We start from the raw sequence: 27,977 nt of genomic DNA, 5'->3' as shown, positions 1-27,977 counted from the left end.
CAAATCCTGACTTGGCCCCTGCAGGCCAAAGAGCAGAAGAGCCCTGCTGAGAGAACTCCCTGGTGTGATTTGCATGGGTCTGGAACAGGAGTTCAGTCAAACCACAGCAAACCTGCCCATGGGTGCTCCTCACTTGGGTTCAGTTTCTCACCAGATGAAAGCAAAGCGATGGGAGCCTGGTTCTGACAGGGTGCAGGAGACTTCATCCCTCTGCTTGCTCCGGGGCTTGGACTGCTTTAATGAATTGGTTCCAATTAACAGGGAGTTGAATAGGGGCAACTCTTTCATGGAGATGAGGCCTGAGGCTACCAGATAAACAAGAGGTGAGAGGACCTTGAAATCCCTCCCAGCCCAGCAGAAACCTGCGCGAATGAGCTAAGATCTATTTTTGTCTTCATTCTCCCGTCTTTTACAAGAAACCTTAAAATGAGTGGAACAGCTTTGAGGAGAAAGACAGGGCCAGGGAGGGGGTGGAGAACACCAGGAGGTTACTGGAGCAACTTTGGGAGCTGGTACCTGGGAGTGCCTCAGCCCGAAGCTGGGGGAGCTGCCAGCAAGCTGCACATGTGGAGCACATGAATGGGTGAAAAGAGGAAATGCAGGGGAAGGCTCCAGGGCTAAATCCCAACCCCATTTACAGCAAAGCTCCATCAAATAAGGTTGGCCCTGGGCCATGAATTCGTTTGTTCCAAGGGTTTGCTTGCGCAGCTGTTAACCTGAGCTGGTGCACAGAGACTGCTGCAGGAAGGCAAAAGTGGAGAAGGCAGCAGCAGCACAAGAGCTCTGGAGGCCATCCTCACCCTGCCTGAGCATAGAATCACAGAATGGTTTGGGCTGGAAAATACCTCCAAGACTATCCAGGCCAACCAGGCTCTAACTCTACCAAGGCTGGGGCTAAACCACGGCACTCAGAACCACAGGTCTGTGTCTTTCCGACACTTCCATGGATGGGGACTCCACCACCTCCCTGGGCAGCCTGTTCCAGTGGTTGAGAGCCCTTTCAGGGAAGAAGCTTCTTCTGATCTCCAACTTAAACCTCTCCTGGTGCAACTTGAGGCCATTTCCTCGCATCCTATCATTTGTTCCTAGGGAGAAGAGACCAACTCCCACCTCACTGTAGTCCACTTTGAGGGAGCTGTAGAGAGCAACGAGGTGTCCCCTCAGCCTCCTTTTCTCCAGGCTGAACACCGCCAGTTCCTTCAGCTGCTCCTCACCAGACCTATTCTCCAGACCCTTTGCCAGATCCATTGCCCTTCCCTGGGCACAATCCAGCCCCTCAGTGTCCTTCCTGTAGTGAGGGGCCCAAAACTGAACGCAGTCCTCAAGGCATGGCCTCACCAGTGCTGAGTGTAGGAGACCTCCAACTGCTCTAGGACTTGCTGGAATTGTAAGTAGCAGCACTGCTGAGGATGGAGAAATTACTGTTAAGCATTCTGATGTGTATAGGAGGAAAAAGGGAGGGGAAGGGAAAAGTGAGACACACAGAATGGCCTCACTTTGGATCTTGAAATCTGCATCAACCCCCATGCTTGGTTCCCTTGCAAACCTCACTTCCAGCTAAACCCTCACTCCTGGTTTGTTTTGCCATCCCTGCAGCCAAAGACAAGCTTCACTTACTCCCCTTTTCTTTGCAGTGCCTACGACAGAAAGAGCCAAATCCCATTTCCTGCCCTCTATGGAATCCTGCTGAACCAGCATGAAGCTGTACCTGAGAAGGCTGGGGAAGGCCAGGCTGTGGCCACACAGATGGGACAGTTGGGTGCCTAATTGGGTTCTGGGCACAAAGCCTGCTCTGGCGCGTGGCTCTGAGTGAGTGTGTGGGAGGCCAGCACAAAAATCAAACCCCACCGAGGTGCCAGAAGGAGGAGAGTGGTGCAAAGGCTTTGCAGTGCCTGTCAGCCCTGCTGCAGAGCATCAAGCTAACCATGAAAAGGAGCCCTCTAAAAAATGTACCCTGAGCATAGAATCACAGAATCCTAGAACAGGCTGGGTTGGAAGAGACTTTTAAAGATCACTTAATCAACTCCTGTGCCATGGCAGGGACACCTTCCACTAGATCAGCTTGCTCAAGGTCTCATTCAACTTGGCTGTGAATACCTCCAGGGAGGGAGCATCCACAACCTCCCTGGGCAACCTATTCCAGTGTCTCACCACCCTCACTGGAAAGAATTTCTTCCTAATCTCCAGTCTCAATCTCCCCTCTTCAGCTCAAAGCTGTCACCCCTCATCCTATCACGACAAGCCCTTGTGAAAAGTCCTTCACCAGCTTCCCTGCAGCCCCTTCAGATAATGGAAGGCTGCTCTAAGGTCTCCCTTGGAGCCTTCTCCAGGCTGAAAAGCTCCAACTCTCCCAGCCTGTCCCCACAGAGGAGGTGCTCCAGCCCCTGATAGTTTTGTGGCCTCCTTCTTGTGTTGTCCTTACATTGTAAACACAGCATTTTACCATTTTGAGCATCAAGGTGTTTCCATCACCCCTTCAGTACCTTCTGTGGTTACACCCTAAGCGAAGCAGAAGAAGCCACTGGAGCTTGTGTCTGATGCATCTTACAGTGCTTACTTGGGGTCTGTCACTGGGACCTGTCCTTGTGCTCTAAATCAGGACAGGAATGAGCTGCTCTGAGTGATCCCATTAATATAAATAGCACTGAAGTTAAAAGCAGGGCTGGGCGAAAGGACTTTGGATCCAGTGGCTGCTGCGGCCCTGGAGTCAGCAGGTGGCATTCCAGAACAATCAGACATCAGCAAACCCTGGCCGTGTCCCCAGCCCTGGGCCCGCAGCAGAATGAGCATGAAGCTGCCTGTTTGGAGAGGAGCAGGACACACAATGGCCACTTGCCAATTAGGGCTGAGACCATTGTCTGCTAAAGGTCAAGTGCTGGCCCTGCTGAAATCCTTCAGAGATGGGAATTTAATGGATCCTGTGGGGCTGGAAAGCAGCCTGGCCCCTGCCCGTGTGCTGGGAAGGCTCGGCAGGGAGGAACCTGGCTGCCTCCTGCCTGTGGGTGCTGCTGCAGCAGCGAGCTGCTGGCAGGGCAGGAGGAAAGGAGGTGGTTTGGCAAGGGGGCAAGGGGAGGATGTTGGGGCCAGGGTTTGTTTCACTGTCTCCCGAGAGATCGTCTTTGTGAGCCCGGTGGTACGTGTCGGTACGGCTTACTGCCTTCAGTAGCTGTCACTTGAAAAGAAGAGATGGTCTAGATACAGGGGAAAACATCTGCAAGCAGCAACACGCAGCCAGCCAGGAGAGAACTTTCCCATGAAACACTCCAGCCATGCAGACTCACAGAATCCTAGAACGGCTTGGGTTGGAAGGGACCTCCGAGATCAGCTGGTTCCAAAGCCCTGCCACGGGCAGGGACACCTTCCACCAAAGCAGGTGGCTCAAGGGCTCCTCCAACCCGGCCTTGAATACCTCCGGGGAGGGGGCAGCCACAGCCTCCCCGGGCAACCTGTGCCAGCGTCTCACCATGCTCACTGGAAAGAGCTTCTGGATGTGTTCCTGTGTGACCTGCCTTGGGTGATGCTGCCTTAGCAGGGGCGTCGGACTCAGTGATCTCCAGAGGTCCCTTCCAAGCCCTACCATTCTGCGTGACTGTGCTGGTGACGCCAGCCACAGGCTGGCACTGGGCACTGCCCGCACACCTGAGCAGCCACCTCTGAGCCGTGTGACCCTGGCAGTGCGGGCACTGGCACGGAGCTAGCCCACAGCCCCAGGTACAGGCTCAACACAAGGTTTCAACATGCTCATGCCCCAGGTCTGCACTACCTGCGCTGTGTGTGTGTGGTCCTGAGAACTCAGCAGTCTACTTGCAAAAAGAAGTAATTTACACCATTTGCCCATTTGTTGCCAGGGTGATGAAGGAGTGTGGGACAAAAGAAAGATCTCCTGGTTGCCCCAGGCCTGTGAAGGAGCAGAATCAGAGAGAGGTGGTGAGAATGTGCTGTCAATTGTAACCAGAAACTCTACAGGAGTCAGCAGCCATCCTGCGAAGCGTTCCTCAGACCCTCTTTCATGTCCTGCCATTGCGAAGCACGGCTGGGTGACAAAGCACAGGAGGGCTGGATCTCCATTGTGCCAGGCTAGGCTTGGCCCATAAATCAAGCCAACTGAAAGTCCAGCCTTCTTGTTCCCTCGAGGGATTCATTCTCCTCCCGTTATCGATAAGCTGGCATGGGCAGATCTCGAAGGAAATGTTATCTCGGAGCTGCCAGGACTTGCAGGGGAGCTGGCGGGGGAAGGCAGAGCTGCTGACTCACAGAGATAACAGGTGGAATGCAACAGGCCCTGCTTTTGTCTGCCAGAACTTCTAGCTCAAGTTCTCCAGTTCTGCTGGCCCCCACATCTCCAGTGTTCTTCACCCAGGAAGGAACACCAGAGAAAAGCTCTTTATGCTCTCCTAGCCTGGTGATTTTGTACAGCAGGAGATGTGTGTGGAACGGGGAAGCTGTGTGGAACCATCAGGGGAGAGGCTGAAGCTGCAGGTATCACATCTCCATTATTCACAGGCCTTTGCTAAAGCATTGATCTGTCCCATCCTCAGTCCTGAGTGTTCAGAAGTTGAAGAACAGCAGAATGCTGCAGATCTGCTCCTTTGAGCCCTCCTTGAGAGCTGTTATGAATAACAGACCACAGCACTTCCCATTGTTCTATTTTTGTCCTGGTTTAGAGACTCAAAGAGCGATATTGTAATAGGGAGAAACTTGTCGTGGACACAGATGCAAAGCTGGACACAAGGAGAAGAGCTGTGAGAAGGACTGGGGATGCAGAGATGGGTAATTCAATGAGGGGAGACACTGGAATGGGCTGCCCGGGGATGTGGTGGAGTCACCGTCCCTGGGGCAGTTCAAGGCAAGGTTGGACGTGGCACTTGGTGCCATGGTCTAGCCTTGAGCTCTGTGGTAAAGGGTTGGACTTGATGATCTGTGAGGTCTTTTCCAACCCTGATGATACTGTGATACTGTGAGAACATGCTGGATGAAAGACATTGTTGGTTATTTTTATGCACGTCTCAGAAACCCTACCTCTGTGCAGAGAGGCACACGTTGGACTGCAAGAGAATTACTGCAAAGTCCATCATGCACCCCATTCAGAGTGGCCTTTTGGTCCTGAATCAGACAAAATGTGAGCCCAACAGGAAATGAAGCAACCAAGCACAAGCAGGAAGTTCACTCCTTAGCTAGGGGAATGCTGCTGCTGTCCTAAAAGGTGGGACTCCAAAGGGCTTGAACTGCAGGCAGATTTCTTGTCCGAGTGACTTAATGTGCTTTTAATTTGTGACTGGAGAGGAAACAGGCAGAGCCATTGCTGCTGTGAAGTTTGCTTTGAGCTGTTTTCACAGCAGGCCTCAGCACTCACACACACATCTATCATCAGCTCAGAGATGCACCACTTGTGAAGGAACTGAAGCAGCTCTCTTGATGAGTAAGTAAGAGATGCTGGTGATAGAAGAACTGCCCACTGGCCTTAGAACATTCAGTATGGACTGAAACAGGAAACACACACAAAGATTGCTCTGCTTCCCCAAAAAGCAGGCTCAATGATAGTTCCTGGGCCAAGGGGGAGGGAAAGAACATTATTAGCAGCAGTCAGCACGAACAAATCATGCCTGGCCAAGCCAATGGCCTTCTGTGATGGTGGCAGTGGTTGGGTAGATGAGGGCAGAGAGGTGGATGGCATCTATCTTGACTTCATCAAGGCTTTGGGCACTGTATCCCAGAACATCCTCCTAGGGAAGCTTAGGAAGTACGGGCTAGATGAGCAGACAGTGAGGAGGGCTGAGTGTAGGAAGTGCACGGTGGATACTGCAAAAGGAAGGAGGTACCTGGAAATGTTTGTAGGAAGGACTACAAAGATGAGTTACACAGAATCACAGAATGGTAGGGGTTGAAAGTGACCCCCGAAGATCACTGAGTCCAAGCCTGCTGCCAGAACAGGATCACCTAGATCTGGTCACACAGGAACACACCCAGGCAAGGTTAAGATGCTTTGTCTGAACTCTCAGCAATTCAGTCCCCACAAGTGGAACTGTTCTAGGGACAGCAGTGGAGAGCAGAATGATGCTGAACTAGCTCAGCACTTGGAGCTTGGTTTGCCCTTTTGGAAGTCATGTGGCTAATCCATAGCCTGACAAATGAAGGCTGTCCCGGCCAGGTGGCTCAGCTGAAGAATAAGCAGGGAATGGAGGTGAGAGGCTGGGTGCAGAGAAAGTCAGCTGTGTGCAGGGGGCACAGGATGGAGTCACCCTTCCATGAAATCCAATAAAACCTGGCCTGGTTGTGATTAACTCTACATTTTTAGAGCCCTTTTAAGAGTTCACAGAGAACACAATGTCTGGCCTAGAAGGGACCCCTGACACCAATATCCCAGGATGTCAGTCCTCTACTTGTTTCTGACTTTGATGCTGAACACTGCTTTGCTTGTCATACCCACCTGGTTTATTTAGCAGTATTATTGCTTCATCTCAATTATCACAAGCCCTGAAACAAAAGGAAATGCCCATTATGCAGACTCTCATCTGTCTGAGGACTCTGAGCAAGGTTTATGTTCCAACCACCACCTGATAGACACAGTTAGTGGCAGAACTTCCTCTTGCGCCCAGAACATGCATGCTCAGTTGTGAAACTGCTAAACAGAGAGAGCAGAGATGTGTGAAAAGCATCTTTGGTGAGGATCAGCCATGCTCAAACATCCTTTCAAAGCACACAGGATATCACAGGCCCCCTTGGTATTTCAGCAGTGCCTTCTGGGTCTGCTCTTTGTTGGACTCCAAAGTCACAGAATCATAGAATCACATACAGAGTGGTTTGGCTTGGAAGGAATCTTAAAAATTATTTAGTTCCAACCTCCTGCCATGGGCAGGGACACCTTCCACTAGAGCAGCTTGCTCAAGGTCCCATCCAACCTGCCTTTGAACACTGCCAGGCTTCAAGCCTCCACAGTTTCTCCAGGCAACCTGTTCCAGTGCCTCATCACCTTCACAGGGAAGAGTCTCCTCCTCATATCTGATCTCAATCCAGCATCCTCCAGTCTGAACCCATCATCCCTCATCCTGTCCCTCCATGCCTTTGCCAAAAGTCCCTCCCCAGCTCTCCTGTAGCCCCCTCCAAACCCTGTAAGGCTGCTCTTCTCCAGGCTGAACAGCCTGTCTTCAGAGCAGAGGCCCCTTCCACCCCAAACCATTCTATGACTGTATGATTCTGATTGCACCTATTTCAGCCTGAACGTTATTGTAAAGACAGCTTTGTGTCTCTCTTTGGGTTTGGGTTTATTTAAATTTAGAAACCTGTCTACACTGATGTCTGACTGTTTTGTTGGAAACATATGGCCCTTCCTGGAGACACAGTTGAGTGAGCAGACACCGACCACTTTAACACATGGTAGCATGTTTGTAATGAGATATTTAAAGTGCTAGACAATTACTATCGAACCTTGTCACGAGGGAAGTTCAGCTCTGTGTTTACCAAGATCTGAATTATAAACTGGATCCCTGCCAAAGCTTTGCTCTTGGGTATAAAAGAAGACCACGGTTGAGTGCTGAGTGACACTGATTACAGCTTCCACCTGCCCTGTTTCAGACACAGTCGCTCACTCCTGTTTCCCACCCCAGCCTCTTTGCAGTTTTGTTGACCTTTGCGTGTGATGTGCCCATGGAATAAATTTTTGGGATGCAACCAGCTGATTGCAGGAGATATCCCCTCCGTAGCAGCACTGGTTTAGGGCTCAGCTTCCCACCTGCTTTTGGACTACAGACAGGGAAAAGCAGCTCCATCTCAAAGGAAGAGATTATCAGCTCTTGTCGCAATGGAAACAAAGCTGATAAGGTTGGGGGAAAGAACAGAAAGTGATAAAAGAAATCAAGAGAGAAATGACAGGGGAGCATTACGGCAGGGGAGAAAGGAGACTGAATCCACACCATAATTTAACTGCTGTAAAGTTTTTACCCTAGGTGGAAGTATCCAGCCTGTGAAAGGTGAGAGCAGGAGCACTGAGTGCTGGGGGAGTGTAGCTGCAGCTCCTTTCAGGAGTCATAATCAAGCTCCTTTCACAAACAGTCACAATCAAGAGCTCTGTTCAGCCAGACTATGTCCCCTCTGGTTTTCCACTTGCAGCAGAACCGGAGCAGAAGGCTGGAGGAAAGCGTTGGGGCTTAATGGAAAGAAACATCAATGACTCACAGCTGTGAGAACGGTTGAGCTCCTAGGCGAGGGAAAACCAGTTCTGCCTCAAAATCTGAGGCCTGAGCTGCTGCACTCCAGTGGAATACTCAGCTATAGTGGTTATGAAAGAGAAAATTATCTTATGACTTCATTTTTTTTCCCTAAAACCAAAATTGTTAATTCTCCATTGGGATAAGGATTTAGAAGTGAATTGCTTCAGGGGTAACTTGTGTTCAGTGGGGAATTCTGTGTGCAAAACTGATTACAGGATGGAGTCAAATCCCTGCCAAGGATATGGGCAGGATCAGGAAAGCAGATGAACGAAGATTTCCCAGGCACTAGAATTCACAACAAGGCCAAGAGCAAAATGAGCACAACCAGAAAGTATTTCCAGAGCCAGGGCTGAGCTCTGGGAGCAAGCTGTGTGCTTTTCTCTTCATGCCTTTAATCGCTCACAAGATCTTTCTAAGGAGAGGTAGGTGTTATCTGACAGAGCACTCGTACACTCATTTAAATATTCATTACATAATTTGGGAAAGGTGTCTTGGAAAACCATCTGAAAGAATTTCAGCCTAAGGTTCAGCAAAATAAAACAAACAAGCAAACTCTTGCAAGGAACTTGCTGCTGCAAGGTTGTGCAGGGTGCAAAGGATGAGATGACAGCAACGAAGAACAAGAAACAAAACCTGGTAGTGCTGTTCGAAGTAAATTTGGGTTTGCTTCATCAGTTTCTTAAGGTTAAGATGAGAAAGCCTAAAATACAAACCAGACAAAGTAGCCAGGACCACAGTTTTGGTTTGCACATGAACACAGTTTCGCTTTGCACCGAGCGCTGCAACGTTAATCCAGGCACTTTCTGCAGCGTTCTCTTGTAATTCAGCAAAGTCTTACAGGGCAGTAAAATAAAGTCAGCTGAAAACCTTCTGGGTCACAGGAAAGGTGAGGGAGTGAAATACAACTCCGTGTGCAAACACTGAAGAACAGATTGCAGCAGGGTGAAAGAACAGATGCTTGTGAAAGGGATGAGAAGCAAGAGTTGCCATTAATAAAAAATACCTGTGCCTCAGTAATGTTAGGGCCTGTAGGCAACAGTAAATCAGGGTTTGGTTTCTCATGATGTTAAGCATTATGCACCCACATAAAGCAGTCTCTGCCCTGACAAGTGTACAATGTAATTGTTGTCCAAACATATCCCACTTCCTCACCAGGGCTGACTCATAAATGCTTTTGAGAAACTCCCATAGGAACGTTTCTCGCAGAGTAAGAAGCAGATGTTGGGCTTTTTTTTTTTTGGTGTTGGTTGCTTTTCATTACTTTTTTTTCCTCCTTGCCTCCATTTTGAGAGACTTCCAAGGGAAGATGGCACCAGCCTGGATCCATGCAGGAGCCCTGTGGGAGATGGAGCTGAGGTTGTCTCCAGCAGCTGGGTCTGGAAGCTGGCAGCTGAGAGAGCAGGGAGCAGGCAAGCAGAGGGCAGTGTAACCACACTGTTGGCGCAGGGCAGCACCTCCAACAAGGGCGCTGGGGAGAACCTGCCCTCAGGAAAGCAACACAGGCAGCCACAGCTGCTTAGGCCAAGCCATGCTGATGGCTTCTGAGGGAAGCCCTGGATGCTACTCCTGCTTCCTCCGGGGCCACCACAACAGGTCCAGGTGCCCACGAATCCCATCAGCATTTCTGTGGAGAGAGGCACTGCCAGAAGTGCTAGACTGGGTGCAACCAGCTGGGCTAGACCAGGCTTTGGCAGCCGTCACCCACAGGCTGACAGGCATAAACTCATCAAGTTTGGCACGGGGTGGGCAAGGGGGCAGCCTGGCACCCCTGAGGAAGAGAAGCACTGCCACTGCCATAGGATGTGGCTGGGGGAACTGGGGTTGTGCAGCCTGGAGAAAAGGAGGCTCGGGGGACACCATCCGGCTCTCAACAACTCCCTGAAAGGAGGTTGGAGTGAGGTGGAGGTTGAGCTCCTTAGGAATAAGTGTTAAGACAAGACGAAACGTCCTCAAGTTGCATCAAGGGAGATTTGCCTTGGACGTTAGGAACATTGTATTTACTGAAAGGGTTGCACAGCCTGGAACAGGCTCCCAAGGGGTATGATGGCATTCCCATCTCTGGCAACGCAAAGAAACAGAGCTGCGGCGCTGAGAAACACGCCCTGGCAGCAGGCTCAGCACGGCCAGAGAATGACGGATGCCAAAGGTCTCTCCCAGCGCAGCCGCTCCGGCCCCGCGGCCCCAGCGCGCATGCGCAACGCGGCGGCACGAGCTGCGCCACGCGCGCGCCCGCGCCCCTCCTGCGGCTCCATCCGGGGACGCGATGACGTCATGGCCTCTCCGCGCGAGGAGCGCACCTCCGCCCTCCCACGCGCCGCGGCCAGCCAATGAGCGCTGGGCGAGGCCGCAAGGCCTCCTGGGGGCTGCAGTCCGGCGCCTCCTCCCCGCCTCTGCCGGCGCCACCGCCGCGGGTCCCCGCCGGGAGTGAGCCCGCGCCGCGCCCCCTGTGGGCCGGGCCTGTGGGCCCGCAGCCCTATAGCAGAGCGGGTCAGAGGTCGGCAGCGAGGCGGTGCGGCCAATGGGAGAGGGCGGGCGGGCAGAGGGGCGGGGCCGGCTGTGTTTTGTTCAATTGCCATTGAGCGCTCCCAGCCATAGGCGCAGGGGAGGCGGCCCGGCGGGGCTCAGGTACCGGTGGCTGGCGTTACGGTGAGGGGGTGGGGGCAACGCGAGGTGCCGCAGGGGCAGCCTCTGCGCAGGGAAAACGAGTGCAGCCGGTAGCTCAAACAGCCGTTCCGGCGGCCCCGAGGCAGCCCCAAGTAGAGGGGAGGCTGCCAGGCCCGCGCCCATTCCTTCACAAGAACCCCGGTTGCTGCAGGGACCGGACAGCTCTCGGCGGACGGGGGACCGAGCGTCGGCCGTGTCTCTCGCACGGGGGGGACCTTACGGGTTGAGGGGTGTCATGAGGAAGCTGCCCTTCCCCGCGACAGCGGCCTCTGGCTGCCGCAGAGCTGCAGGCGGCTCATCTCTCTAATTATGGGATAAATGAGCCCAGGTGTTGCGTTTTTATTGTTACGGGTGTTCAGGCTGCGAGCCGCGCTCTCGTGCATCACGGCCGCAGGCAGAGGTTAGCTGCCTTGCGCCCTGCTGTTAGCTGAGGACTTGCTCTGGAGGAGAAGCGGCGGCTGCCCGCAGCCCTTCTGGAGGAAAGAAAGCAAAACCCCTGAACCCCAACTTCCCAGCGGCAGTAATCGCCGCTCGGGCTGGGAACGGGGCCGGCTGCGCAGCGGGGCCGTGTCTCCCAGTGGGGCTGCTCCAGACGAGGGCCCCGGCCTGGCCCGGCGGGAGGGGAGGAAAGGTCTCCGGGTTCGGCAGGGCGCGGACGCTCCTTTGTGCCGCTGCCCGGCAGGACGCCCATCTGCGGGCGCAAACCGTGGCGTTTTGGGCGCGATTCTCCTCTCCGTTGCCCGAGGATAGAGTTACGTCAGGGTAGGTGCGTGTTTTCCACAATAGCTGCCTCCCGCAGCGATTCCGGGTGAAAAAGGGGACGATTTTCTGCCTTTCCCTCCCTCAGCAATAGAAAAGTTGATTCCGAATTTATGGCCCAGAAGTATAACGACCAGTTGGGTTCAGAAGTCCGAGATCGGCGGTGAATGGGCTCTTTGTGCTATCCCGGCCTTTTAAAGGGCATTAGCATGGCTTTGTTCTGATTATTTGGCTTATTACATGTCTTCTTGGCTGCGTGAGGGCTAAATACAACTATCTGTTGGCCGTTCGGGATGCTGTTTGAGGAGGTGGCTTTAGGGTCCCGTGAGCCAGAGAGGCTGGCCTCGGTAGCTGATCCTCTGGTATAGCGTTGCGTCAGTTACCTGAATCCTCTGGCAGACAGCTGCAAGTGAAGGCGTTCGCCTTCAGAATGAGGAGCCATCCCCCCAGACCGGCCAGAAACCAGCCGGGAGAGTGCCTTGGAGTAGCCCTGGCGCTTGCAGGGTTGAGGGTGGCTTGGTGAGTCAGAGCAGATAAGACATTGGCTTTTAACCTGCCTCCTAACCTAGACCTTCCAGGCCTCGGGATGAGCTGAGCCAGCTGGTCAGATCTATTTTCTGGTTCAGTGTGCTTACATTAAAATTAGCTCCTGAGAACAGTTCTTGCAGCCTTTGCTGTTACATTGCCTCCCATTCATATGCCTGCCTGTTAGGAAATATTTTCATCAAAGCCATTTTTGGCAAGAGGCAGGAAGTTTGTGTATCTTGTGGCAAGCTGCGATGTTTCTGGATGTGTTTGAGTTGTGAATAGTCTGTTTGCTTCAAGTTGGGCTTATGAAATCTGCAGCAAAAGGCTTGCTGAAAAGCTGAAACTTTCTTGATGAAACATGGGACTTGGTTTGGTTTTGCTGGAGATGTAGGGAACTTGATGGGGCCCGAAGTACTTGTGTCTTAGGTTTTCTGCTTCTGAAAACACTGGAACAATCAGAGAGACAGGAGATCAGTGTGTCTAGGGGGCTTAAAATTTCCAGTAGCTCTATGCAGAACATAGCTGGCACTCTCAACTAGAAAATGAGTTAATTGCTCACTTCTGTTGAATATTATTAATATATCTTACTATTATTATTATCTATTTTTTATTGATATTAATATCTCCTTTTTAATTATCCCTGTCCTTTTTTTTTTGGTCAAGATGAAGATGCTGCTCTTCACCCTGTGAAAAACACACACTGCCAGTTAAACAGTCTTAAAATACAGCTATGCAAGATCATCCCACTCATGATAACCCTTACAGGATGTTCTAGGCTATGGTAGTCTTGCCTGTCCTCTGGTGGCCTTTACCTGGCAGTGTATGACCCCCTAGTCGTTGTCTCTTTAACTAGAGTATTAAAGTCGATTAAGTAATTGTAAAAGGATACTTTACATTTGATGTCGTTAAACTTGCCTGCTCCCCTTTGAAAAGCTGCTTTCCTGCAGGGTGCTGTGATTCAGAAGAATGAGGAATGAAAGCAGAAAAACACTACTTAGTTTTGCAAGCATTGTGTGTTAAGTTCAGTATAGGCACAAAGCTGTTTTTTTTTTTATGAAAACGTGGTGGGCAGAAAACCCAGAAGCTTCACATGACTCAGGTGACTGCAATTTATTGCATGGATTGCTTTATTTAAACAGGGGAGGGAAAAATCATGAAGGATTTATTTTCCTATAGGAATTCCTAGAGAGTCTGGTAGCCATTACTGCAGCTCCCTTGTTGAGTTCCTTCTCCTTTTCCCTTCGCTGTTCTTTCTCCCCCTTCCTCTCTTGCCTCCCCCCAGTCCACATTCCTTTGTGTTAGCAGTGATGATGGCAGTTCTAGTCACCTCCTGTGGTTTGATAGATTATTCCCTTCAGAAACGTGGTGTACTTAAAAGTTCCCAAACACCAGCCTTTCCTTGCTCCTGCACTCTATATGCTGGTTTTGAGTTTTGTTCTGAGAATTTGCCCTTTCTGAGTTCTGCTTTGAGTCGTCTTAAATGCTAGAAAGAAGCATTGTTAAAGCTTTGCTGGGAAATAGTATTTCTGTTATAATTTGCATTCTTTGTTTTCTGTATATTTTGAGGATCAGACTATAAGCAGAAATTTTGCCTTTTGGCAACAGTGAATTTCCCCCCTCCCCTGCAAGCTCACAAGTATTGTGCTGTGTTTTAGAGAAAACTTTGCTTGCTTTTAACTTTTATTTCTCTAAAATAAACTTCTTGAACTATTTTTTTAAAAGATTCCCACATATTTCAGATTTGATATTTGCCTAACAATCTTCACAGGATCTTGTTTTCAGTCTTACAGAGTCTGGTTGTAAAATTGCATTTAAAATATTGTGATAGAACAGGGAAGAGAAGTGTAGAGGCTCTCATCTGCTAGCAAGTGTTTCAGCTGGGAAGCTTACTGAGTTACAAACACCAAACTGATTGAGACTGGATATTGGGAAGAAATTATTTGCAGTGTGGGTGCTGAGACACTGGCACAGGTTGCCCAGGGAGGCTGTGGGTGTCCCCTCCCTGGAGCTGTTCATGGCCAGGTTGGATGACACCTTGAGCAAGCTGGCCTAGTGGAAGGTGGTTGGAAGCAGATGATTCTGAAGTCCCCTTCCAACTTAAACCATTCTGTGTGTCTATAATTGTCTTTCCCCTGTTTGAACTTGATTGTGAGTTAGTGAAACCAAAACCATAGCTTGTTGGGTGTTAACAGGGAGATCAGGGATTCTGCTTACCTTGTTGCTCTGAATTTGGTGTGATGACATTGGTCTAAGTTCCTGTGAAAATGAAGCTCTGGTGCAGCACAGGTCAAAATAGTCAGTGGTAGATCAAATTATTACAGGCCTAGGATTTTGGACATGCAGTGCCAGTTCTGGCCATTGCTCTCCAGTGTGTGGAAGCCTGTGCAAATGGAGCTGGAAGTGTGAAATCAAACAGTATTCTGCTTAGAGCTGGCATCAGAAGTCGCATTTGCAAAACTGACTGGGTAAAGCAAGACCTGCATGCATGTCATTGTGAGGAAGGCATCTGAGGTAGAAGAAAGCATCTGAGCTGTAGAGTTGGAACCCAGCTGATAGAGGAAATAGCTGAAGGAGTAGCTGCAGCGCCTTTGTCTATCCTTTTGTGCTTTCGAGTGAGGTCTGTAGTGTTGGAAGGTGGCATCTGAATTCCCTTCTTCTGAAGACTTTTCTCCTTAATACCTCCCTCAGCCAGCCTTGGCAGATGACTGGCTTGTTGATGCACTTAAATGTGTAAGAAAACTTAGAAATTGGCGATTTCTACACTGAAGTTGAGGTGGGCTTGCTTCAAAAATCAAGAAACTTCTTTTACTGTACTAACAAGACCTCAGAACCAGACTGTGGCGCTTCTTCCACCGTTGCCTCCCCTTGAGCCATGAATGGGAATAATAGGAACTTCTGTTGGTGTTATATTAACTTTAAGTCTCTAATTTGCATCTCAAATAACATTGTGAGCAGCATTAATGCCTTTGAGGGCTTTGGGAGGGTTTTTAATTTGTAGGGTAAATGTGTTTTTTAACCTAATTGGGCAGTTGAATTGATCATTGCAGCATGTGTAATTTTTGCTCTCTGCAGTTGGTGTTGGTTATCAGTGGTATGAAATCATTCCTTCAGTGCTGGCCACATGGGTTCTGTGCCACCTCCTCAGCTGTGGCTGTAGTAAAATATTCCCGATTTCACAGAGCTGCTGCTGTGTGATGTTTGTGTTCTTTCTTCTGCCCTCCAGAGTTTGCTGATGGAGAAGATTCTTGTTTTAAAGATCCTGTGTGCTTTAACTCCCCTGCTTTCCCAATGCAAATGGATCTTTCCTGTCTTCCTTCAAGATGTCTGTTGATCTGACCTCTTCATTTTAGAGGGATGAAAATTGAGTGTGTTTAAGGAGGGATGCAAATGACAGAGGCTATTTGTCATCTGAATCTGTCAAACCCTGCTGCTTTGTTAGCTTCCACACTCCAAAAGCAGTGTGCAGAACATGAGAAAGGCTGAAGTTGGGAGCCTCAAGTGGGATGTAGATGATGAATTGACAGTTGTAGAAACACTGAGTCTGGATCCGCTGGGTTCTGTCTCTAGCAGCTCAGCAGCGAGGTTGTGGATGACCTCTCCTTGGAAATGTTTGAGGCCAGGTTGGATGAGGCCTTGAGCCTCCATGGCAGGGAGATTGCAACAGGATAACCTTTAAGGTCTCTTCCAACCCAGACCATTCTATGATGGCCCCTGAGCCTGCAGATGGGTTTTGTACCCACATTGTGTTCCTTACATAGACTTTAGTTGTCTGGTCTGCGTGAGGCTGTGATTTGGAGAGTGATGGTCTCTGTTTACATCTCTAGGATATATCTGTATGAATGGGTAGCTTTTTTTTTTTATGAAATGACAGAATTAGAATTGTAGTTCTAAAAAAGGAATCTTTTAGCTCAACTATCCCACTCTACTAGCGGTCCTGTTAGGAATAGAGTGTAGTGGTGTGTAAGCCTGCCTCAAGACTCCTGCTGTGTTCCAGAGTATAATTTGATGCAATATTTAGTGAAGAGGAGAGTAGCAATGAAAATAAGCATTTAATATCTACTTAGTTGATTTGGGTAAAATACAGGATCTATTTTTTCTGGTGGGAGGAGGAATTGGGAACCTAGGACCTCATTGTGGAAAGTGATGAAATCGCTTTGTGATGCTGAGGGGCATGGTTTAGCACCAGACTTGGTAAAGTTAGAGAATGGTTGGACTTGATCTTTAAGCTGTCTTTTTCACAGAAAGAGTGGTCAGGCATTGGGATGGACTGCCCAGGGAGATGTCCAAGTCACCAACCATCAATATGGGTCGTTTGGATGTGGTGCTTGGGGATATGGTTTAGGATGAACTTTGTAGAGTAGGGTTATTGTTTGGACTTGGTGATCCTGAGGGTCTTTTCCAACCTGAATATTTCTGTGATTCTGTGTTGCATCAACCAAAATGATTCTATGAAATGGAACAGTGAAGTTAAAACTTGATGCCTGGGAAGTGTAACTCGTGGGCCAAACTGAGGTGTTGCTGCCTGCTGAAAGGGACTACTGAAGGTTAGGACACGATGCGGTTGCTGGTTAGGAGGAGATAGTGCTGGGACTGGAACATGTGTGAGGCTGGAACCGTTCATGCATGGTAATCCACTTGAGCTTGGCTCTGCGTGTGCCTGCTTACCTCATCCTCTTCCATTAACACTCCATCCTGACCAGACCTGCCTGGTTCAATATTTGGATAAGAAATTGCTGAGCTGCTGGAGGGGAAGATGGGCTTCTGCTGCTTGCTCATTTTTGCTTCACAGATCAGAGGGATGGCATTGAAACAAATCAAGCAAGTACCTGGGTAAATGCTTGTAGTGCCAAAATGAGGGATACAAAAGGAGAGTTTTGCTTTTATGTGCTGCTTAGGTGTCCTCTTTGTGCCTGAACTCTTAGGAGTTAATTCCTTCCTGCTTTAATGACTTCAGGTTTTGCAGTTTCTATGCGAAGATAGAACTTCTCAGGCACAGATCTCCTCTGCCTGGAACTACTGCTGTCTGCTTCAGCTCCCCAGCTGTGAAACTCTGCATGCCTTGGTTTGTCCTGTGGAGTATTTGGGTTGTGTGCAGCATTTTCCATCCACGGGAAGTCCAAGCCTAAGGCTATAGCTGTAGTAAAAGGTCGTGCATATGTTGGTGTGACAGTGCTTTGACAGCACATCAATGGCAGCTATTACATCACTGCTTTAGGTGGTTAGAAGGCTGAGCACGCTCCTCTTTCTGAAGCAATCATCTTCTGGGTTCTGCTGCTCAGAGGAGAAAGATACAACAGGATACTGCTGATATTTGCCTCCTGCCATGGGATGTGATTGGAGCTGCTTTATTTCTGCATGAAGAAAGGCAGGTGTGAGTTCTTGTTTACGGTGAAATACCCTGAATGTCCAAGTGCTGAAGTTTTAGTTTGAAACATCAGCAAATATGGCTCTATCTTGCCCAGACAGAGTTGTTCAAAGCCTCACTCGGCCTGCCCATGGGGGCTTTTTCCAGGCTTGTTGAGTTCATAGATTCATAGAATGGTTTAGGTTGGAAAGGACCTTCAAGATCAGCTGGTTCCAACCCCCTGCCATGGGCAGGGACACCTTCCCCAGGAACAGGTTGCTTAATGCCTGTTCCAACTTAAACACCTCCAGGGAGGGGGCATCTACAGCCTTCCCTGGTGACCTGTTACAGTGTCTCAGCACCCTCACTACAGAATCCCTTCCTGATCTCCAGTCTATATCTGCCCTCTAAATACACAGTTAGATGGGTCATGCTGTCAGTGATGGTGTTGGGCAGGCTTGGCCGTAGAGACTGCAGCTGAGACTGGTAGAGGAGAAACTGCTCAGGGTGGGCCAATGCTTGCTGTGGGAGATCTTCCAGTACAAAGTATGATGCTCAAATTCTAGTAATAGAATCAGTTGCAAAATACTGTGTGTCCCTGAGACCAAACTATCCAGTTGTGTTAGATAAACAGCCTTATGCTTTGGAACTGGTTCAGGAGGACCTTCTCCTCACTGTCTTCTCAGTGGAGTAGAAGATCTGAGAGCACTGAACAAACCCAAACCTATTTCTAAATCCTGTTGAGCTAATTGTTAAATGCAGCCCAGCTGAAACGAGGTAAATACCTCTTGCACCTGCAGAGCAAGGCTGCAGCTGGCAGAAGCTTGTTTATTACTTCAGTACTTTGTGGGTCCAGGTGCTTAGGCAGTGACTTCCCCCAACACAGTGGTTTGATGTTTTAGATCTTCAGCAGGAAAGATGTCCCTGCTTTATGCAGGCTGTAGTATGCTTAACCTTTGCATGAGTGAAGCTGCCAGGAAGCCAGATGTCATTTCAGAGGCTCATTTTAAAGTGTGCTTAGATAAAGCACTCATCTTATCAGCACTGAAAGCTGATTTGAAAGATGGAGAATTTTCAGGTGAAGAGCTGAAAGGACGTCTTTTGCTGTTGACTTTATCAGGTGAATCTTTACTGTTTTGTCCTTCAACTTGGTTACCAGAAGCTGATCTTGTCAGAATGCAGTCGGCTGTAAAGGGAATTGCCCAAGTGGGAGGACACATGGTCCTGTCCTCTCTTGCACTGTTGATGTCTGCAGATGTTACGTGCTTGACTTGCTTTACCTGCTGCCATTTAAAGCTGCTAGATTCCTGTCTCAGGCAGTGAAGATTAAAGCTGAAGGCTCTTCCCCTTTTATTTTTAACCTTGTATTTTTATGCTCAAACAAAACTCAGCTATCTTACCATGTCGTAACTGGAGTGTGGCTGCTTATACTTGGGTACCAACTGCCACCTTCTGCCCCTTTGATGCCCACACAGGAGCTTTCACTGATTTGTGTCCTTGCTACTTGGACTTCAACAGCTCATTTAACTAGGTGGGTGTTGTAAAACTTGGGGCGTTTTGGTGTGCCGCCTCTTGAGGTGGTGTCTCCTGCCAGATGAATTGAAGTTTCCTGGGTAGTAAATTACAGATGGTTAGTGATGATTGAGAAGAAGTTTGGACCTGGAGAGGGAGCTTGGTTGGCTGTTGGGCACCATATCTCATATCTGTTCAGAGCATTTTCATGCTTTAAGACAGATAATACAGCAGAAGGTGTTAATCGTGGTATGCAAGCCTGCACAGAACCTTAGTCTTGCATAGCTCTTCCTCTGAGTGCTCTCTTTTTATAGACTTTTGGGGTTTATATGAAAATATGTGCTTGTGATAAACTGCTAAAATAAGGGCATGCACATCCAGAAGCTCATTCATATGTCAGGGCTGGAGCACCTCTCCTATGAGGACAGGCTAAGAGTTGAGGCTGTTCAGCTTGGAAAGGAGAAGGCTTCAGGGAGACCTTGGTGCTACATTCCAGTATCTGAGAGGGACCCACAGGAAGGCTGGGGAAGGACTGTGTAGTAGAAGGGCTTGTGGTGACAGAATGAGGGGCAATGGTTTGAAACTGGAGCAGAGGAGATTTAGGTTGAAGATTGTGAGGAAGTTCTTAACAAGGAGGGTGGTGAAACACTGGAACAGTTCACCAGAGGTGTGATGGAGGCCCCATCCCTGACAAACATTCACGATTAAACTTGATGGAGCCCTGAGCAACCTGATCTAGTTGGAAATGTCCCTATTGACTGCTTGGAGCTTGGACAAGAAGACCTTTGGGGGGTCCCTTCCAACTTGATGCGTTCTGTGGTTCAGTGCAGCTGCACAATGATCTTCCACAGAGGTAGAATTTTGAGCCAAAGACTGAAAGTTCTCTTGCACTACGAAATTGGGTGTAATATTTTGTCATGAGAGGGAAATGTTCGTTGTAGAATGAAGAATTAGGACAGCAAGGCTCGGGGGAAGTGTGTTTCATGTGACTGCGAGCACTGAGATGTATGGATATTTACAGAGCACTGCTAAGCACTTGAGCTCTAAATTTAGCTCGAGCTGCAGTTCACCAGCTGTACTATTTACTGAAAAATATTTGGCCTGCCATGGGTTCCTTGTTTTTAATTTCCATAGTTGTACTCAAGCTAAGGTTAGGGAGACTTCCCTGGCTGCAGATTACAGAGCTCATTAGAGCCCAGAAATACCATGAAGCAGCAGCTTAACTCAAATGCTTTTCACCTGGCCTGAGGTCTCCAGCAAGAGCACTTCACACCTGGGATCAGTAAACTCAAACCCACCAGTTGGGCTGTGTGTTTTAAACTCTTCAGGATGAACGTGAATGCAAACGAGGTTTATTAGCTCTGCTTGGGGAGCAGAATGTGTACCTGCAACTGGTGAGGCCACATCTCAAATACTAGGTTCAGCTTTGGCCCCCTCCAAGGACATTGAGGGGCTGGAGCTTGTCCAGAGAAAGGCAACAAAGCTGGTGAAGGGTCTGGTGAGGAGCAGCTGAGGAAACTGGGAGTGTTCAGCCTGGAGAAAGAGTTGCTCTCTACAACTCCCTGAAAGGAGGTTGGAGCCAGATGGAGGTTGGTCTCTTCTCCCTAGTATCAGATGTTAGGAGAGGAAACATCCTGAAATTGTGCCAGGGAAGGTTTAGGTTAAAGATTAGGAAAAATGTCTTTGCTACAAGAGCGGTCAGAGATTGGAACAGGTTGCCCAGGGAGGTGGTGGAGTCACCATCCTTGGAGGTGCTCAAGAAACCTGTGGCCATGGCACTTGGGGACATGGTTTAATGGCCGTGGTGGTGTTGGGTCAGTGGTCAGACTTGATGGCAGTTCATAATGTAAGAGTAAAATCTTCCTTAAGGTTTCAGTAACCAACGTAGGTCTTTATTTTGTGTGTTTCTCAGTGATGCTGGATGAGAAATGTTCATCAAAGTGGTGTTACCTTTTCCAGCACACCACCTGGCTGTGGGAACTGCAAACTGGGAGCCACCATCTTAACCCAGGTTATTGCTCTGTGGTGCTGCTTCTTGCAGGTGTTCTCAATCTCACTGCAAAGGATTTGAACGGGGTCTGATTTTTTTTTTTTTCAGTTGGGATCCTCTGGGCACTGATTGTTCCCTTTGCCTTCAAGGGATTTGCTGAAATGGATTTAGATAAAAGAGAAACTAAAGGCTGTGTGTGATGGTTGAGGCTTTGCTTCCTCTTCAGAGGACCACTCACCTCTGAAGTGTAGGAGATGGAATAGAAGGGTGTGCAGGATGCAGCCTGATTTAATGATGGTTTCTATTTTGTCACAGCTGTCTCAGGGACTGGTTGCTGTTAGAATTAGGATGTTTTAGGGTCAAAACAGTGAAATCCTGGTCTCCATAGTAATAGTCTGCATTTGAGGCAAGCAGACCTCATTCTTGCCTGTCTCTGGGAGCAGTGACAGCCCAAATCCTGTGTTCTCAACCTCAAAAATGGTGAACTGTAGTTCTGTCTTGCGTGTTAACCGATGGATGTTCTTCAGTAGACGCTTTTGAGCTCTTGTTACTCCTGCTTCTGGAGCACGTGGAATATCTGAGAAACCTGACTCCAGTGACCATGCAGATGCCTTCAAACTGTCTTTCTTGTCCCTGTTTACAATTTTACACTGAAATTGAGAGTCTCAATCCAGGCTTGAACAACTCATAATCGCAGAATGTCAGGGGCTGGAAGGGACCTCAAAAGCTCATCCAGTCGAAACCCCCTGCCAGAGCAGGATCACCTAAAGGAGATCACACAGGAACATGTCCAGGCAGGTTTTGAATATCTCCAGATCTCCCAGTTTCCACAGGCCCCCTGGGCAGCCTCTTCCAGTTCTCCGTCACTCTTGCAGTAGAAAAAAAAATCCCTCCTCCTCTTTACCTGAAACTTCTATGCCTCAGCTTCCACCCATTGCCTCTTGTCCTGTCATCAGCCATTGAGGCTTCCCTCTGAGGAAAAAAATGGCTCATGAAAGCATGCTGTGGAGAATCTCTCTTTTTGAATAAATCTCTCTTTAGTCTTCAAAAGAAACTCTGGATTGCAGATGATGGAGCTAATACTTTGGGTTCCAGCAAGTGCAGTGTGTCGTTGAGCTTTAACCTTATTTTGTCACATCTGAACTTTGGAGGGAGAGGAACTCATGTTTAAGTTGGATTTGCTAGATGATTGTCAAACAATTTTAACAGAATCACAGAATGGCTTAGGTTGGGCAGGAATGCCTCTCAACTAGGTTCAGGTGCTCAAGGCCTCACCTAAGCTGGCCTTGAACACCTTCAGGGAGTAAGCATCAGTAGCCTCCCTATTCCAGAGTCTCAGCACCCTCATATTAAAGAATTTCTTTCTAAGATCCAGTTTCAACCTACTTCTCATCTTCAAACCATTCCACCTTGTCCTGTTTCTAGACACCCCTATGAAAAGTCCCTCTTCAGCCTTTCTGTAGCATCCCTTCAAGTATTGAAAGGCAACTTTTGAGTCTTCTTTAGGCTGTGAACACCCCCAGTTCCTTCAGCTTATCCTCATAGCAGAGGTGCTTCAGCTTTTGGATCATCTTTGTGGCCTCCTTGACCCAATCCAACACCTCTGCATCTTTCTTATGCTGGGGACACCAGAACCAGGTGCAGTATTTGAGGTGGAAATTTCAGTTTGGAAATGCTTCTCAGATACTACAGAAAGTGCTGGAAGGCAAAAATGCCGTGACATCTTTCATCTAGAGTCCCACAGCAAACCAGATCTAGATCTGGAGTTAGTACTGCAAGGGTGATTAGCTGCTTTGGCTTGCTGAAGCAGAGATAATATTTTAAAGGACCTATTTATCCTGGTTGGAATTTTGACTCCAGCTAATCCTTCTGCTGGGAGCTGGCTAAGTATGGGATTGTTTATAATAAGGGTTCCTTGTAGTTCTCTGAAGAGCAGGAAATAAAGTGAAGGAATGGCAAAGAAAGAGCAACCTTCAGTGTTTAAACTAGGTGACTTTAGTGCAGTAGGCAGAAAGAAATGGGATGTGCTTATCAAGAAGCACCTGCATTGGTGTTAGGATCTGAAAGGTTGGATCTTCTCTGCTTTATCCAAGATAGAACTTCCAAAGAAGTGTTTCAAGAGTTTCAAACAGCCCCAGAGCAGGCTGCCTAGGGAGGTGCTGGAGTCATCTTCAGTGGACCTATCTGGATGTGTTCCTGTGTGATCTACTCTAGGTGATCCTGCTCTGGCAGGGGGAGTAGGACTAGATGATCTTTTGAAACCCCCACCATTCTGTGACTGTGTGAAATTTTCCCAGTGAGATGAGCTGTTGCTGGAACATTTTGTCCTGCAGGATGCAGAGGAGGAGGAGTGGGTTGGAAATGAGTCTGGCTGTCTTACTTTCTTAGAGCCAGGCAGAGACTTTTTTTGAATTGGCTTTATGTTCTTCATCTCTTTGAAAGTAGGTTGTCAAGTTGGATGAGCCTCTGACATCCTTTAATTGACTGGGGGTTGGATGATCCATATTTTTAGTAGTCTTCCCTAAAAAAGACCTCAGTTACGTCACTGAGAAGATAGAGAATTCGTGACATGAGCATTTCTTCTCTCCCCTTAATTGCAGCAGAGATTTTCCATGTCATTACTACTGGTGGCTAAACTTCTCAAGAAGTAAACCATCTCTTTACTAGTACTATAGAGATGGAACAAGAAACCTGCTGCTCTCAGGCTTCACCACGTGTTACAGAACTAGAAATGAAAGATAATGGTGAGACTGATTGCATCACTGCCAGTTCTCCAGCAATGAGCCATGTTAGGTTTGGCTTCCATTAGGAGTTTCATTTCAATCTTCCATTTATTCCTTATTAGTAGTCCCCCTTTCAGCAACAAAAGCAGCATCTCTTCCCCACCACCTCTCACCTCTACACCCCATCTTGAGGAGATCATCTGATGCTCATCTTTTGTGGTGTATTTGTCTTGGAGAGCTCAGTTTGCTTGTTCTACCTACTCAGGCTCTATAAAGGATGGTGTGTTAAGGGAGAAGTGGCCATGATCTTATAGGAAACCATCCACCTTGGAGTTCCCAAGGGCTGTTGTTATTACCTCAAGGCTTGGAGGATCTTTGTCTAACTTGCATGTCTTGGCTCAGCAGCTACCTGTCAAGACTTGGTGACAGCAGAGGTGTATCTTTGGAGTATGTTTGCAGGTTGTGTAGAAAGCAGGGCATGTACTCACAGTGGCAGGCACAACTTGAAGATCTAGGCCATGAGGCAGCCCAGGAAATGAGGGTTCAGCAGGATCTACATTGCCCTGACGTGGATGGCCAGATGGTTCCTGTTACTGAAAATCCTGGTTTGAAGTGCAGAGCAGCCTGGGAGGGGTTCAGGTTGCTGAGCACAAAGGGCACGATGAGGAGAGGCTGAAAACCAAAGTTGGCTGCTTTTAACCAGCCATGGAAGGAGGAGCTGATGGGAAGAAGACCTACAATAACCAACCTGCTGTTTGAGTGCATTAAATACAGACCAGAGGGTATGGGGAAAAAAAGCCTCTTGAGGTTTTTCCATTGTAGAGGAATTCTCTGTGGTGTAAGGAACACCTTTCTGTGAGGTTTTGAGAAGCTTATAAGGATTGGAAGTAACTCTTGATGGTGTTGGAGTGGTAACAGTGAAGCTGGAGGGCCTGCTAGAAATTGCATCATTTAACACCCTCTGTGAGCTGGGAACATGGAGGGAAGGGAAACAATTCCCAGTAGAAGAGAGTCCTGGAGTGAGCCAGGACTTTGATCTCTTTGGCTTGAAGTGCTGAGGCTACAGGGGTGAATTCAGATCATCTCAAACTGGGAGGTTTTACTAGCCAAAAAAGTGTGAATTGGAGGAGACAATAGGAACAGATGATATTCAAACCATGCTTCAGAAAGGGGCATCTAATCAGTAATTCTAGTGTGGGATGGGCTAATGTCAGCCAGCTTTCTGCTGTGGCTTTTTGCTTTGTTTTATTCATCTTTCCTGACTCGTTGGACAGAGGTGTCCTCTGTTCTGGGCAGTCCTTTAAGCGGTGTCACAGTCCCACACGATGCCCACACAAGAATTTGTGTAGTTCATAGCGAACTAGACTGGGGAACTGATCCATCTGGACAACAACCTTTTTACCCCGGACAAAGGGAAGTGTTTTGCTATTATCCAAGCGTAAAAATTCTTTGCTCTCATTCTGTGTAGCAGCAAACATGCTGGCATCCTACCATGGGTAGCCAAGGAGCTAGAGAGAAAAACGTATTGGCAGTTGTGATGGGAGCTGAGGTACATTGGACTGCAACTTGGAATGGCTTTCATTGGGAGGAGTATGGTGACAGTCTTGTTTCTTCATAGAGTGCTTTGAGTTGGAAAGGACTTTGAAGACCATCTAGTTCCAACCACCCTGCCATGAACAGGGACACCTTCCACTAGACCAGATTGATCAAGGCCCTGTCCAGCCTGGCTTTGAACACCTCTTAAGTGGTAGCATCATAAGTAGCAAGGAGGACTGCCCAGAAGGAGTAGATTGTGCTGTAGAAGACTCAGTGCTGATGCCCACAGTGTACGCCTGACTTGGTGGCTTGCTCTGGACCCGCATCAGTCAAGTTCAGGGTGCTGAGTACCTAAAGGTTGCAGTGCACCTTCTGGCTTTGTGGAGAATTTCTGATTCCTATTCTGGATATCTAGATCTAGTTTAATCCTCACCAGGTTTAGAGAGGGCTGTGATGTTTGGATTGAGATGAAATGTTAGGTGTAAAGCCTTCCCCATGAGAGAGGAGAGACAGGAACAGGCTTCCCAAAGAAGTTGTGGAGGCTGTAAGCTTGAAAGTGTTGAAAGGCCAGTTGGATGAGACCTTGAGCAAGCTGCTCTAATAGGAGGTGTCCCTAACCATGGAAGGGGGTTGGAACTAGATGGTCTTGAAGGTTGCTTCCAATCCAAATAAGTCTTGCTGTGGTGGTAGTTGGACCTGCCACTGAATATTGTCCTGTTCCAACACTTGCCCTTAGCCTTGCAGAGTATTTCTTGAGCCACACTTGGCTTTGGCAGATACTGACACTGAGAAGGGTGTGTGTGACTTCAGTGGTGAGCTTATCAACCCCAATGGTTTTGTATTTGACTTGGTGTGAGTTCAGAACAAGATGTGGTATCAGTACTTCAAGTGGCTGGGTGCTTTCCTGAAAGATAGGACATGTTCAGTAAAAATAGACCAGTGGAATCTTCACATCTCTGGGTAGAGTTATTTGTGGTTGAGGAGCATTTGTAGGCATCTTAAATAAAAGTAGGTCTGAGAATGAGGCCAAAAGCTGGGCAGAAATTGTCATGGTGGGATTGTGCTCAGACCAAGGGAAGCAGTTACACAGCAGACAGCTGTGAAGGTGAAGTTGTGCATGGTTAGTGTAGGAAAATCATGTTCAGCAGGTCAAGGGAGGTTGTTCTCTACTGTGCCCTGGTGAGGCCACAGCTGGCGTATTGTGTCCAGTTCTGGGCTCTCCAGTTCAAGAGTGACAGGGGTATACTGGAGTGTCCATCAGAGGCTATGGGAATGATGAAGGAACTGGAACATCTGAGTAGAGCCAAGATATCTGGGGCAGTTTATTCTGGAGAAGAGTAGCCTGAGGAGGGATCTTATTGATGTTTATCTATATCTGAAGGGTGGAGGGCAAGAAGGGCCCAGGCCCTTTTAAATAGCATCCTCTGGGGACAAGGGGCACACACAAACTGGAACACAGGAAGTTTCACCTCAACATGAGGGAAAACTGTAGTGTGAGGGTGCTGGAGTCCAGAGAGGTGATGGAGTCACCAGCCCTGGAGGTGTTCAAGAAATGTGTGGATGTGGCACCTGGTGACACACCATGGTGGTGTTGGGTTGGCAGTTGGACTGGATGATCTTAGAGGTCTCTTCCAACCACAACTCTGTCATTCTGGGAAGGGGAGGTGGCTGAAGGTGCTGTGAAGAAATGAGAATGAATGCTATTGTAGGCTTGGGCTTGAAAACTGGAAGTGAATTTGAAAGAGCTGTGGTGAGCCTGAAAGACTTGATGATAGAAGAAGGAAAAGGAAGAAGCTGAAGTCCTGTGGTTTTGTTCTGGTGGTTCTTGAGAAGTGAAAGAATGAGGTGGAGTTGAGGAAAGTACAGAAGTCCGTTTGCTGGGGTAAAAATAACCAACTAATAAAGGCTGTTGGGAGACAGGAATGGTACTGCAGCAGCTAAGGGGTGGTGATGCTGTGGGAGGAGAGGGAGGGGAAGAGATTCTGTAGAGGATGTTTAGGATGGAAAGAGGCAGCTGGTGAACATGGAGCTTTTGATTCAGCTGACTGCTCACAGGATAAAGATATCTCAGCTTTTGTCAGTGATGCTTTTAGGTGTATGGTAATCTGGCCTGCTTACATGTTTCAGATGGGGTGTTTGCTGACAGGTAGCAATTATAGAAGCTTTAAAAAAGAAAAAAAAACCACACAGGATCTGTTAAAAGTAGCTGAGGGCTTTGGGAAGTGGATGCAGCATTTGAGCTATCCCCTGCTCCACTCTGCTCATTAAGAAGGGTTTAGTGATGGAGCATTGTGGTTGAATGGCTTAGAATGGCAAATGCTGTTAGAGCAGTGTGGTGGCTGTCAGCATGCTTCATGTGCTGGTCTGGTTTCACAGAATGACAGGTTGGAAGAGACCCCAAGGATGACCTGGTCTGGCCTTCCTAGGTGGTAGTGCAGTTGAAATGAGCTGATCCAACACTGTCAAGCTGAGGTAAACTGTCCCATGTAGGGACTTAACTGCTTCCCCTGGGAGATGATTCCAGTATCTGACTCCTCATGGGAAAACATTTTCTTCTGGATTCAAATGGAAATCTCCCCAGCAATAACTTGTCCCCATTATCCCTTGTCCTTTCCATAGGACTCCTTGTAAAAAGGAGTTTCCACCTTCTTGGTAGCCACTGTACTGGTGCATGGTACTATGGTAGTAAGTTCACCTGGCTAAGAATTCTGTAG

At 48.4% G+C, this 27,977-nt stretch overlaps 1 protein-coding gene across 1 annotated transcript in view; it reads left to right on the top strand.

Annotated features, from left to right (window-relative positions):
• Window positions 1-10,738: 10,738 nt before the first annotated feature.
• Window positions 10,739-27,977, top strand: part of FAM53A (family with sequence similarity 53 member A) — a 52,992-nt gene continuing 35,753 nt past the window's right edge. The window contains exon 1 of the mRNA XM_064151542.1: window positions 10,739-10,832. The gene's annotated coding sequence lies outside the window, so the exon portion shown is untranslated. The remainder of the gene's footprint in view (window positions 10,833-27,977) is intronic.

Source organism: Pogoniulus pusillus, chromosome 11 (genome assembly GCF_015220805.1).
Source record: "Pogoniulus pusillus isolate bPogPus1 chromosome 11, bPogPus1.pri, whole genome shotgun sequence".
In the NCBI taxonomy this organism is placed as follows: Eukaryota; Metazoa; Chordata; class Aves; order Piciformes; family Lybiidae; genus Pogoniulus; species Pogoniulus pusillus.
This window is presented reverse-complemented; position numbering and strand designations above follow the sequence as displayed.